Source organism: Thermobia domestica, chromosome 3 (assembly GCF_964235325.1).
Source record: "Thermobia domestica chromosome 3, izTheDome1.hap1.1, whole genome shotgun sequence".
NCBI classification, from domain to species: Eukaryota; Metazoa; Arthropoda; class Insecta; order Zygentoma; family Lepismatidae; genus Thermobia; species Thermobia domestica.
In genome coordinates, this window is record NC_137456.1 from 201,618,999 (window position 1) to 201,631,854 (window position 12,856).

Sequence of the window (12,856 nt, forward strand, 5' to 3'; positions counted from 1 at the left end):
TGTCCCACTAGACACACGACACTGTCTTCTTGGGATGGAAATCTAATTTGAAATGTGGTGTTGCTTTTCGGCTGATTCGTTCCTTCCTCTGTTTAAAATATATGTACGGACAGCATTTGTATTTTTTAGTAGCGGTATATAAGAGAAATGTCTCACGTTAACAACAGCATTCATGATAGCGAATAAGCAACCACAATGGTATCGTGCTGGTTCTTGTCTGCGCTGAGTGAACGAGGTAGCCACAAAATCAGGTTTTGAACATTTGTCCTACATTGAAGATGTTGCACGACAGTTGCCTGTTCTCTGCTTATCTCTGCTAATTCGTGGATGTTTTCACGTGAATCACCGTGGGATCAAGTCGTTCAAATGGTACTAATCAAACTGGGGTGATCGACGAGAACACGGGACATCGCCCAGGTCAAACTTTCCAGATCGGAACCTGTCAAACAATTTCCCAGTGGTTCTTTCAGGACATTTTTGATGCCATAGCTACAAATTGTTATGTTCAACAGCACTGCCATCATCACTGACATCGGGCAAGAAAAATTTAAAATTGACTATCATAAATGAATTAATCAACCAAATAATAAGTATCCTTATAAGTGGTAAAAATGCGCCCTTCATTGATATCTAGTACATTTATGTACAGTTATAAAAATTAACAGTAATGAAAGTCTAAAACAAAATTTTCATTACTTATTCACTCGAGAATTGAAGGTTCCCTCTTGACAAAATTTAGCATAATGGTAGACCATAAGAAGCGCAGTAAACATTATCATGTACATTAATTTGATTTCCAAGTTATTGTCCATAATCTTTAGGATTATAACTTTATCATAAATTATGTTCAAATCCAAAATTTCGTGACCAGTGACTAGGGAACGAAAGATCTGCAAATCCAATGCAAACAAACGGTGTCTGATTGAGTATGTAAAGAAACTGAGATCATCAAAATTTAATCTACTGTAGACTATAGTCAGCAGAGCTAGGAAAGAGAAAACTTTTCATTTCACAGATATGAGAGAAGGGGGAAAAGTAATGATAGTGAAACAGAATATCTTGTAATGAGAGAAAGTAAGCAAACTAAAATTAACCCACCAATCATAAGAAGGACAAGCAATTCAATATAATCTGAATGCAACGGAAAGCTGGCCTAAATGAAAATAATGTATGAAACCGGAGCAATGAAATTTCTTGATCAAGTTTACACTATGTACAGCATATATGAATTGAAGAAAGAATCCGCAAAATTGGTGGGAAACGTAACAAAACAGTAGATGTATATCCTACAAATAAACAGAAGTGTGGTTTAACACGTATGTTGCGGCAGTATAAACGGAGTATGGATCTCACTGCTATTCGAGTCACCGTGTGTCTCGTTGAAGGTTTTTTCGTCGGTGCGTTACGAGTCACCAGTGACTCGTGCACGATTCCATGTCAGAAGGGCCCGGACAAAAGGGCGAGGACAGAAAGGCCCGAGTCAAAACGGCCCCGCGTCAAAAGGGCCCCGCGTCAAAAGAGCCCGGGTCAAAAGGGCCCCGCGTCAAAAGGGCCCCGGTCAAAAGGGCCCTGCGTCAAAAGGGCCCGGGTCTAAAGGGCCCCGGTCAAAAGGGCCCCGCGTCAAAAGGGCCCTGCTCAAAAAAGCCCCGCGTCAAAAGGGCCTTGCGTCAAAAGGGCCCCGGTCAAAAGGGCCCTTCGACAAAAGGGCCCGGGTCAAAAGGACACCGCAACAAAAGGGCCTGAGTCTAAAGGTCCTCTCCCTCAAAACGGCCCCGCGAAAAAAGAACCCGAGTCAAAAGAGCCTCATGTCAAATGGGTCCCGCGAAAAAGGGCTTGAGTGGAAAGAGCCCGGGTAGAAATAGTCCCACGGCCAGAAAGCCTGAAATCAAAACAGAAGTGGAAATCAAAGATGCACTAGTGGATAGTGCCACCTTAGTAAGTAGAAGTGATTGTCTAATAGAAGGAAGAATATCAGTGGTTATTAGAGACAAAAAGGAAACTTGAATGGTGATCTTAATTTTGTTTGGTTACTGTTTGTTCTGCAACAATCCCTATTGCTTAAGTCGTTTCTCGATGAAAGTTTGCTTTCAACCGCGTCTCTCTGAGTTTGTAGACGTGGAAGACCCGGGTTCGATTCCCGGCAGGATCTCATGTGGTTCGAATTCCACGTTAATCTGTAGGTCTACATCTCATACAGCCTCGCTGCTGAAAGGGATGCTAAAGTGAAAATCATATCATATCATATCTCTAAGTTTGTATTCTCGAGTCCTAGCCCAATCAGACTATCTATTAATGATTGTTCCGTTAGTTCTAAAATTCAATTTCTGCCCCTGAATCAAAGTAGAAAAATACGTATTATATGAATAATACTATCTTGAAAACGTTTCTTTAATTTTGGTGTAAGAACATATATGTGGATCTCCATACAGGGTTAGTCAAAAGTATTGGGACAGAACAATAATAACGACACGCGTGGACGGGGGAAAATCAAATGTTGCAATTGGTGTTATTGCAAAAACTGCATTGGCTTGGAGTGTGGTCACCGTGGAAGCCATTTTGAATTACACTATATTGCGGATCGTACATTTTTTAATGAAAAAGGCTATGATCTTACACTTCAGTTTAGGCTTTATATTTCCACAAATGTGAAACTCATTTTTGACACATTACCATTTGTTTATGAGACAGGGTGTTTGACATATGTATCTAATAGAAAAAAAAGTATCATGACAGGGCAGTAACAAAGAGACAAATGGACAAAGGAAAAGTAAATGTTACAGGTTGGTATTGGTGTTAAACTGCGTTAAATGATCATGGCACCCAACTTGAATTCCGCATATTATATACCATAAAATATTTTCAAATAGACAAAGGTACTTGTGTCACATAAATTTAGGCTAGAATCTTGCTACAAACGATAATCTGAATTAGGGATGCGCAAGAGACAAGATTTGAGGCTGTCTCGTCTCAAAAATGTACTGTAAATGTGATGTCTCGGCTCGAAAAATGTGCATTTTTCTATTGGAAGAGCTGTCTCGACTCGGATATTCTCAGGAAAATTCTGTCCCGACTCGTCTCGTGCGCATCCCTTACTGAGTCGACTTTTGACCGATCTCTATTCATTTACGCGATAGTGCGTGCTAAGTTTGACATTTGTTTCTAGTAGAAGAAAGTATTTAGACAGGTAACTAATAAATAGTACTTCATTGTGTTCTTAACGTTTCTGTTCGTTTGCTTACGTTTGTAAAATATTGAGAAGTTACCACGTATGTATAACATATTTTAATAGTAAGTATATTTGCGATTAATTGTTACTTTACGACTATAAAGCAATAGAATGCTTTTAATGTGCAGTTTCGAATATTTGGTAGAGCTCAACAACGTCGTTCAAATAGTAGTGGGTGATAACGATGTTTCTTCTGGTCAGTGTATTGTACCATGTAGAGTTAATACGGGAAGGATATAATGGTAGAATTGCTAGAAAGAAACCATGTATTACCCAAATTAAAAAATATAAGATACTTAAATTTTCTAGAGCTTTTGAAAATAAACCCAAAAACTGGTGGGAATGTTTTTATCGACGGATTTAAGTTAAACCTGCATGAATATGATGGTAGAATAATAGTGTTTCGACAAATAAATACAGAAATAAATGTCAAGAACTTTCAGGCTGCTTTAAAATACAGAAGAAATATATCTTAACGTTCTTAGAAGGACTTCTAAATTTATCAAGATATTGATACCAAGCAAAGTATATGTTGTAAAGAAAAGATTGCTTTAAAACTGCCCAAAAGTTCGCTAAACCCCACCACACAGTACCGGCTTTAATCCCATTGAGAATCTTTGGAGCGAATTGCAACGTAAGGTCAATATATACGAGTTACGGTGAAAGAAGGTTTGAGAAAAGCATTACATACAGATTGGAACAATATTTCCCCACACTATACCAGGAAAATTGTAACAACGATGCCGAAATGCTTAAAGAAAGTTATAAATCATTGTGTGTTTGCTATTAAATACTAACTGTATTAACTTGGAGGAATAAAATAATTTTAGAGGACATTTTATAGTAGTTTTTTAATAATATCTGAATATTTATGTGATCAACAGTGTCCACATCCCCATTCAATGTAGTTTTTGCAACAACACACACATGCAACATTTGCTTTTCCTCCACCACATTATTATTTTATTGTCCTGATACTTTTGTCTACTACACACTAATGTCAAACATAGCACACTTTCCTCGTAAAAGAATGAGGATTGGTAAAGAATGAGGATTGGTAGAGAATGAACCATATTCTCGTTTGTAGGAAAATTCAATCCTAAATTGATGTGCTAAACATACTCCTTTCCATTTAAAAATATTATGTGATATCCAATATGGCGAATCTAGGATGGCTGTCATTTTGTCCACGCCCTCACTCAGTGTAGTTTTCGCATCAACCTGCAACCTTTTACTTTTCTACGTCTACGTGTCTCTTTGGCTGTCCAGATACTTTGGTCTACTAGATACAAATGCCAAACGTAGCACCCTATCTCGCAAACGAATGAAGATAGATTTTAAAAAATGAGTTCTTCTTCTCATCTGTGGGAACATTCTACCTAAATTGATGTGTCAAACCCACCTCTTTCCATTCAAAAGATATTGTGTGATATCAAATATCGCAGAATCCACCATATGCAATATTTACTTTACCTCCGTCCACACGTATCGTTATTACTGGTCTGTCGTAACATTTTTACTAACCCTATATTTTTCCACAGGTATGTTCTTTCAACACAAATAAACAGGTATGTCCACGTAATATTTTTCACCTAATAAGTATTTTTATACGTCTGAAGTTTTGCAGGCTATATCTCAGATTTCTTGACATGGGGCCTTTTTGTTAGGGGGCCCTTTTGACCGGGGCCCTTCTGACCAGGGTCCTTTTGACTCAGGCCCTTATGACTGGAGCCCTTTTGACTAAGGCCTTTCTGTCCTCGCCCTTTTGTTCGGGCCCTTCTGACGTGACACCGGTTATAGGATAGGAAGAGATCATATACAGAGGTACAACAGTTATTTAATGCTACATTTTCCGACCATAACCCAATTTCGAAGTCAACTGCCTAAGAGACCATTGAATGTTTTGCAGAAAGGTACCGCATGCAATCAGGAAGGCCGAAACAATGTAGCAATTTGGCAGTTTCTTTTAATTTACAATCTTTTGTGGAAATTCCGCATTCATTGATAACCAGAGTTGCTAACAAGCTAGGTGTTTCCCAGAGTTCAGCGCAATGAATTTTTGTACACTATGCTCTTTATGTAAAGTCATTCTGAAGTATGATTATTACCATACTAAAAAGTTCGATTAACATATGTTAATTGCAGTAGTCAAACCTTTAGTATGACGCTAATCATACGTCAAAACGACTCTGCATAAGGCGGTATAAGTTGAAACCCTAGGAGAATGCGTTTAGTGCATGAAATAACGGAAGACGACTTTGATCACCGCATTGAGTTTTGCGAAGTAATGATATGAAATATCGATGACAGCAATATTGTCGTAAATGACATGGTATTCTCTGGTAACTTTCAGACTGTCAGTTTAACGTTCCACATTATGCCCTTTAGGATGACGATGATAAAGCAAGTGAATGATGATGAAAGAACGGGTGAAATCAAAAGAAAACGAGGGTACCCCGGGAAAACTCACCTATACAATATTGACCACCACAACCTTACTTGGCCGGGAATCGAATCAGTAGTCCTACACACCAGAGATAAGCGTTCTACCACTGAACAACCGTGCCCCTCCCTCCGGTATTCTTTGATGAAGTGATATTTATCTTATATGGTCTGGTGAACCGAAAAAATTATCACTATTGGAGCGATGAAAACCCACATTGATGGGATGTTATTTCGAAGAACAGAAGTGCAGAAGCTACTGACAGAAATAAACTACATTCTTAATTAGAAATATTACGAATGATATAAGAGATATATGTTAAATTAAAAGTAGGAATGCAAAATATTTTTTGAATACGAGCTGTGGTTTAATTAGGAATACAGCTGGTAAATAATACTATTGGACTACAAAGGTATTCAGAAGTCTTGCTAGAGGAAATATAAATATATTGAGATTATTATTATTATTATTATTATTATTATTATCGAATTGAAAATTCAATGGTGTATCTAAAATCAGGTAAAAGATCAGAAAAAGTACGTGTAGCCAACAAGCGGTAAGAAATGTGTGAAGTATTAAGGGCTTGCATTGAGGGTGCCAGGTAAACATGATTGGGAGCCACTGATATACGATATTGCATTGAGGACGACCCCTTCTGTACACGTCGTTCTTTGTCTAGGCCTTACTGACATGGAATCAAATAAAAAATAATGAAACAAGAAGTATATTATAAACAAAAAATCCTTACTGAAAACTATTATATATATTTTCTCCACTAAATCTCATCAAATTATATATATAGATATATGTAATATTAACAACTTGACTTCGGTAAACATTACATTATTCTTATTATATAATAACGGTGCTAACCTAACACGAAGCCTTATAATAAGGATTTAAAAACAGCTGAAAGACAAATGACAAACATTACAAACAAATAGCATTTGTTTGTATTTTCTGCTGCATCTGATCAGATTTTATACGTATATAATTATTTTACATTACAGTATATTTTTGAACAACTTGACTTTGATTAACATTACACTATGATCATTATATTTTATAAGTACCAATCTTGCATAAAGCCTTACAGTAAGATAAAAAGAGTGAAAAAAGAGCATTACTAACAAAAAGTATTTTTGAGATAAACATATTACATTTATATTTGAAAAGTACTTGCTTAACACGAATCCTTAGAAAGAAAAATCTTCATATCTTGTCGATTAAATTGGGTCTAAAAGGGCCAATGTCACTTTTTGGGAAAAAATGAGATGTTCGTCAAATTTTAACGCCTATAAATGGATATTTTCTTTTGCAAGAAAAGAAAATGTTAATATGAATAGTATATATACTCCAAACTACTTCGTGTTGACATTAGCCCTTTTAGTCCCAAGTCGCAGATATATAAAGTATGTGAACTTACATTGAAAAATTCTGGCTACTTTAATCTGTTTTGAAATTCTTCCAACTTATATTGGACATAAGTTTATTATCATTTTTGCTTAACTTTCCAAATGCCAAATACAATTGACATTTGTCTCAAACTGCTTGCGTGGATTGCAAATTAAAATTGTGAACCAAGCCTCGAAGATAGTTCTCTAAAGGTCTTTGAGTATACTCCTGTACAATAGTACGTACTCGACTTGCAGTTACTCTGTATTTTTTTCTGCCGGTGGTCAATACTTGTCTAGCAACTTCTATTAATTTGATCAACAGAGTGCTCCTTTAACCGTGTATATTCGACGATAACCGTTTACGATAAGATAAAATTCGTTGCGCCATATAATTTTATGATAAAATTACGCGCATCTCTTTACTTTATTTCATAGTTCTACCATATTTACTTTTTAATATTCGGCGACAGTTGCCATCGAAATTCATAGTTATACGCAAAATAATAATAATAATAATAATAATAATAATAATAATAATAAAAATAATAACAATAATAATAACAGAATTACAATATCAATTACATAAACAATACCTTCGAATAAAGAAAAAATAACTGTCACGCTGGGATTCGAAATCGAATCACTGAAATGGCAGTTCTCTGCTTTCATACTTGATACAAAGATAAGAAAATAAACTAGTAGCTATGTTACATAAACATAGCACACACTATTTCTACACGTGTTGATGCAATTCAAAGAATGCGAAAATAATGTCTGCCGGCTTTTCTTCTTTAGAAATTAGAAGTCACGGTGAGGAAGAATTGCAGTAATATAAATCGGGACCAGTTAAAAACAATGAGGTAGCCTCATCTTGAAGAACGCTTCGCGATATTTTCCTCATTGACGAAGGTCCATATCACTTGTTTTTGAGTTAAAGAAGGAAACCTCGAGTAAGTCATTGTGACACTCATAAGGAACATCTCCTTATACGAGTATTAGTACGGGTATTTTGTGTATAGTCTTACATGCAACGCTTTTAACTAGCTAATAGTTTAGGCGGAGGATGAAGTGACGAGGTGGGTAAGTTTTTAGCGCATTGAACTTATATTCGGCGGACCCGCGTTCAAATCCCGGTCATTTTCTAACTTTTTCAAATGTTTCAGTTTCAATTTCAATACATACTCAGTGTGACAACCAAGATATTCTCTCCTCCAGAAAGAAAAAAAATATTGGAATGAGGAGAATTGGAGAAGGTCTCTCAATGAAGGCAACCATTTACTAACTTATTTCCAGCAGTTGTTCTAGATTTGATATTTTCGTCTACTTTCAAGCATTTTCTGATTTATGTGTGATCAGTGTTTTTATTTCTTTGAATATACGGTATATAGTGAAATACATTACATACACAACAATATTGAGATTAACATATGATGTTCATTGGACAACACGCTCTAAACCAGAGAGGTTCATCTCAGAATGGAGAAATGTTTCGTGCATCATCTACTCACAATTTTACTTGCATAAAGACTGTATTCAGTGCTACCAACTGTTGTCAGTGCCGAGAAAAGTTACGTGTAAATTGGGTTGCATCTGTCCAGGCGTTCTCACAACTGCAAATTACCTGGACCCCAAGTTATGGAATTAGACCACTTAGGGTGGAGAAACTTTTGTTGTTGGGTGTACTTAGATTTTCCTAACACGAGTAACACTATCTGCTATTGATCTAAAATATTCCAAGTAATTTTTCCTCTTTCTCTTTCTTCTTTCTTTTATTTCTTACTCCCGAATTTTGCGCCACCTTACTTCGGCAGCCAGGGTCGTTGCCCCGCTCACCCGCACCATGACACGGCACTGGTCAATACCTACATGCAACACTTTTCTCTGTTCACATGAATCGTAACTGGGCTGTCCTAATAACTTTGACTAACACTGTATACAGATCCACATGTACGTCCTTTCAACAGAAAGCAGGTGGTGTCCACTGCATACTTTTAATCTAATAAGCATTTTTTATTTCTCATGCCTTTCACGCTATATCTCAGGCTTTTTTGTTGTGAGGCCCTTTGATCGCGGGGTCCTTTTGACTCGGGGCCTATTTTGGCTCAGGGCCTTTTTGACTCGCGCGCTTTTGCCGGGGACCCTTTTGACCCGGCATCTTTGGACGCAGGGCCCTTTTGACTCGGGCCCTTATGACCGGGGCCCTTTTGACGTGGGGCCCTTTTGACTCGGGCCCTTTTGTCGCGGGGCCCTTTTGACCTGGGGCTCTTTTGACTCGGGCTCTTATGACCGGGGCCCTTTTGACTCGGGCCCTTTTGTCGCTGGGCCCTTTTGACGTGGGGCCCTTATGACCGGGGCCCTTTTGACGTGGGGCCCTTTTGACGCGGGGCCGTTTTGACTCGGGCCTTTTTGTCCTCGCCCTTTTGTCCGGGCCCTTCTGACGTGACACCCGTGCACATATCTTACTTCGAGTTTCTCTCCGCAGATGACAACACGGTATTTCAAATTCACACTTCAGCCATCTGTTGACAGAATCTGAAGCTACATGACGCCAAATCAGGACGCGTCACCGTGTAGCACGAAGATGTTAGTAGTGTTAAAAATCTGTACAAACGAAAATACGCAAACACACAGAGGTAATACAATGCATAAAACGGCACCGCACAGAAATGATATATCACACGAGGCACCAGTGACTCGTAACGCAGCGAACGTGTATGGGCCATGCTATGGACCACAAGACGTGCGTACGTATTAAGTTCGCAGAGGGCGTGTGACGTAAAACTGCGGGACGAAATTAGTGCTGGTAGTTGTGGTCGTAGGAGCGAGTGCGAACGAATACTGGTGTTCCTGAGGGAACAATCGATGATGAATGTTAGTATGAAAGGAAGCAAGAGTGTGGCTGTACTTCGGAGGATAATATGTAAACTTACACCATATGTACTGTATACAAATTGCAACAAGCTGCAGTAGTAAAGCTGTTAACTGTTGTGGTCCGTATTTCCTGGGAAATCCCAATGCGGGAGAAACGTCTAGTTGCAGAAATTATTACAACGCAGCTGTATGAGGAAGGTGTTGTTGTGAATGAGTTACAGAGAGTAATGGTGAACGACGATAGCATAGAAGATGACGGCATTGAAATGGATTTCGACAATGATCCAGTGTTACCAGGAGGAAGAATGACGCTGCTGCCAGAACGAAGTCCACAAATCGTAGAGCACCACGAAAGCAGCAGTTCGTTATATGCTCCGTTACCGGCAAAGAAAAAATGCAGAAAATTTCCGAACAAATACTTGGCCCATGTATACAAAATCTGGACCAAGTAATCTAGAAGCCCGAAGCCTCAAAAGCAGTGGCGTAGCAGCTGCCCCCGCAACCCCCGCAGTGCGGGGGGGCCCCGAGGTATAGGGGCCCCGAAATCTTGCGATGAATAAAGATTTAAAAAAGTAGAACTTCAACCTTACTTCTATCGGCTTTACAACTAGGGCCCCTTCTCTATACTTTGCGGGGGGGCCCGCAAAAGTGTGCTACGCCACTGCTCAAAAGCTATGTTCTCTTGGAGCAGTGATTGATATATCAGTGAAAATCACTACTGCTATGGCACAAAATGCAAAATAAAAAATAAGACAGTCTTACATATTACATATACACTCAGAACATATTACAGACACTCAGAACATATTACAGACCCTGATATTCCTTTTAAGTATGACTTAATGCTGCTGTACGTGAGCATTTCATTGCAATGAGATAACACCATGCAAATATTCACTACCGTACAATGCCTATCTGTTGTGAATATTAAAAAAGAACTTGATCCAAACAACACATTATCATACGCGGATTTCAAATAATGGGTCAAAGGCTACAAACGAAAACACAAAATAGTTTCGTACAATATTACACCTATAATTTGAACACAAAGAGGATCAAATTTTTGAATTGTAAGTTAGTACGGGAGTCGACGTTGTTGTTTCAGCTGTTCGAACAACTTTGCTACTGGAATCAAGTCTTTTATTACAAAGTGTGAGTTGACTCTAGAGCAGGTCATTGATGTAGATTAGTTTAGATTTGATAGTTACGTTCTGCCAGAACTGTTGCTATTAAGGGCAGCAAGACGACTTTTGCTGCCATGGGTTCAATCGTCGCCACCATGCTTTGATATTTGATTATGCTGGTTATTGGAGTGGACGGGACACTACTTCTGCACATGCGTGTTCTTGTTTGTGGGTCAAATGGTCACTTTCCAGTGAACATGGCCGCTGGGAGCATAGGCCTTAATGTGAAAATATGTGCAAGTAGATTGTCAAATATGATCAAAAGTGATTTGGAAATCTTTCTCTTGCAAGTCTTGTGGCACAATTTTGAGGATAATGAACCTGTTTTGCTTTGGGTTACACAGCGCGCTTTTAACTATTAATATCGAAACATAATTAAAATAGTTTATATTATAATATTTCATATATAAAGCTAAATGTTCATATTCCTGGGCTTTCTCGAAGTTCTTCCGTTTCCTCCCATATTCTTATTTCCCCATTTCTTTAATTGTCCCTTTCCTTCATTACTCATCTGTCTTCTTTAGCCTAAAGGACATAACCCTAAGAAGTAAAACTATAAATTTCATTTCATTTTATGTCCATAAAAATCCACATTGTTATCTTGATATAGAAGAGATTTCACATATTTCTAAGTAACTTAAAGAAGAGATCGTAAGGCATTGATAAGTATAATTAGAAGTAGAGTGTTATATATATATATATATATATATATATATATATATATATATATAAGTGAAATGCCATACTTCCCACGGAAAAAAATTAAGGGAAATATGGTAAGCAAAATTTGGTAACCCTTTCCGCTTACAATGTTTATTTGAATAAAAGTAAAATAAATAAACCTTGATTCCAACCAGGGCCGCCCACAGGGGGGATGTATGGCGCAAGCTGCGCCATTGAGAAAAATTTTGGGGGGGATTTTACTCTACTTTCGAACTAGCAATTTTACTGTCGGAATAGCATTAAAACACGATTTTGAGAAGCTAATTTTCAAAAATGTTCCGGGGTGAACCCCCGTACCCCCTGCTTCGATACTCGATGAATGAAGTACCGCGCAAGTAGCCGTATGAAAGGAAAAGTTGGTTTGTTTTAAGAGAGAAGGGCCGCCCACAGGAGGGATGAACGGCACAAGTTGTGCCATCGAGGAAAAAATTGGGAGGAATAAAAAAAAATGGGGGAAGAATTTGACTCTAATGTCGAATAAGTAATTTTGCTGTCGTCAGAACAACATTGGAACACGATGCGATTTTTTTTTAAATCTCGAGAATGAATCCCCCTACTCCCTGCTTAGAAACTCTATGAATGAAGTACCGTGCAAGTTGCTATATGAAAGGATGGGCTGGTCGATTTATCGCTTTGTATAGGTAATTTACCCATTTTCTGCTGGGAGCATTTATTTATTTCTTATTTATACCATGTACGACACTTAATAAGTAATGCTGTTCAATTGCTACATGATGTATAATAAATAAATTAATGATAATATTTTGTATAGTTTTCTGTTTGTGCGATTACATTTTCCAGGGCCTGCAGTAAACTGAAAACCAGCTCAAAAGTCGCATCACTGTGTACAATAGAGACTTTCCGTGAGAGGTCGCTACAGTAGTATTCTATATATTCAGCTCCATGTGTTGTACAGAGTGAAGCCAGCTAGGCAGTTGTTCGGTTTTCGCAGATCCTGGAAAATGTAATCACAAATTCACACACACAGTACACTACCAAGACTACTAATAAA

The 12,856-nt window shown here is 38.0% G+C and overlaps 1 protein-coding gene across 1 annotated transcript in view; it reads left to right on the top strand.

Moving 5' to 3' along the window:
• Positions 1-12,856, top strand: part of LOC145681565 (uncharacterized) — a 222,783-nt gene that overhangs the window by 5,077 nt on the left and 204,850 nt on the right. The gene's annotated exons all lie outside the window — the stretch shown is intronic.